We start from the raw sequence: 2,115 nt of genomic DNA on the forward strand, positions 1-2,115 counted from the left end.
AAAAAATATAACAGAATGGAAATGAGCATAGCTTTGTGTCCATCTTCAGATGACTTGAAGTTCCTTAGATCTAATTCAATCTTCATGTCTTGGAATCTTCCTACTGATGGCAAATTATTGTCTTAATTAGCTGAGATGACTAGCAATAATGATGAGGAAATGTCGTTTTCTTTTTCTACAGGCCTCCTCCTAAATGCTGAGACTGTGTGAAGTTCTTGCCACCAAAGAGTAGTTTCCAAACTTTACTGTAAAGAAGACTCATGTGGGGAGCTTGCGACATGTGCTAATAATTTCTGGTTCCCAGCTCCAAAGTTGTGTGCATTATGCTGTGGGACACTCTAGAGGTCTCTTTGAAAACCACTGGTCCAGAAATTTGATAAACCCCTACTGAATTCAATTTAAGTTTTTCAATTTTAAATGAAAGGAGGGTGGAGGAGCCATGATAGATCCCTGACTAGGACTCCACTGACCTTCTCAAGTAGATTCCTTTACCATCCATCTGTCCATCTATCCATCTAAGCATCCAACTGCAATGGGCCAGATGCTGGATATGGTACTTGGGTGGGGGTAGGGGAGTTCTCTCTTCCNTTTTTTCCTACTTAACATAGGTAAATAAATATTAAAGTATCTTCACACTGCCCAATTAAATAGTACTCTCGTGTCTATCTTGTGACAATCTTAACAAAATACTTAGTAAAAATTTAGTTATTAAGAAGGGGAAAGACTAAAAGCTATAATTAAATGTGGTATTTCCTATTTCTTTTGGCTATCACTAGGTTTTAAGGGCTGATAAACATTCCAGTTTTGAGATGTTTTCATTTCGTAAGAACTTCATAACTGAACTTTGGATTGGAATGAATATTAGAATAATAGTCTGGTCAGTTTTTACATTACTGAAATTCTACACAGCCTATATTTATGCTAAAAAATTTTTTTCTAAAAATTAACAAGAGTATATTATCTAATATTTAATGAAAGCAAATACCTTTTACCTCTTGAGTGTGGAACTGTTGTCCAAACTACAAAACTTGAAACAAATTTATCTGTAAGCACATTGCCAATCTAATTTTTGGAATATGTTGAGATGTAATTATTTATGTTTCAGAATTCTAGACTGTAACCTAACAGAATACACTGTTCTTAGACGTATGATGGAAAAGATTGGTTTGTTGATCAGTGATTGAACATATTTTCTTATAATTACAGCAAGTTTTAGAAGGGTACATCTTAAGGAATAAAAACATGTGGGTTAATGAGTGACAATGCAGCATGGAATAATTCCCAATTTTGCCAATTCTGAAGAATTATCCAGGGCATGTATTAAAAAAATTCCAAGCCCCACTCCAGCCCTGCTGAATCAGAATCTCTAGGGAAGAGGTAAAGGAAATCTATATTTTTAACAAGTGCTCAGGGTAATTCTTAGGATCTGGCAAGTTTGGGAAATAGTGGATAATGGAAAAAGTTCTGGCTTTGGAGTCAGACAGACTGAATTTGAATCCCTGCTTGGCCAGTTAGGAGCCAAATAATCTCTGGCAAATTTTTCTTAGCCTCAGTTCTTCATTTGTTTCTTGTGTAAGTGGGCTAAGGCATCAACAGAGTTATTGTTGTAAAGTATCTAGCACTGTGTCTATACGCACTCTCTAAAAATTAATAGTAAGATATTAGTGGCTTGATTTTCCAAGATTTAACCAAGTTAAAATGGAGCAAATTTTTCCCCTCTTCAAAACAGAGCAATTGTTTTAAATTGATCAATTCTGGGTTGATCATTTCCTGCCCACTTCATCTTTTGCTCGAGAATCCATTTGGTAAAAATGACTGACCAAGACACTTTTGGCACTTTTCCCTGCTACTGGACATTTTTCACTGATGAAGTGTCATCTGTAAATACCTCATTCTTCACCCTTTTTAGACACACACAGTGGAATTCTCTGTCATACCACTGGAGGGAAGAATAATGCTTGGTCCATAGGTTAACTATGCTGTCTTAGGCTTTTATTCCCCTCTAAACAATTTAATTATATTCTATGGAACATAATTGACTTTGGTTATAAAATAAAAAATATAACAGAATGGAAATGAGCATAGCTTTGTGTCCATCTTCAGATGACTTGAAGT

This window comes from Galeopterus variegatus, unplaced genomic scaffold (genome assembly GCF_000696425.1).
Source record: "Galeopterus variegatus unplaced genomic scaffold, G_variegatus-3.0.2 Scaffold1296, whole genome shotgun sequence".
Lineage (NCBI taxonomy): Eukaryota > Metazoa > Chordata > Mammalia > Dermoptera > Cynocephalidae > Galeopterus > Galeopterus variegatus.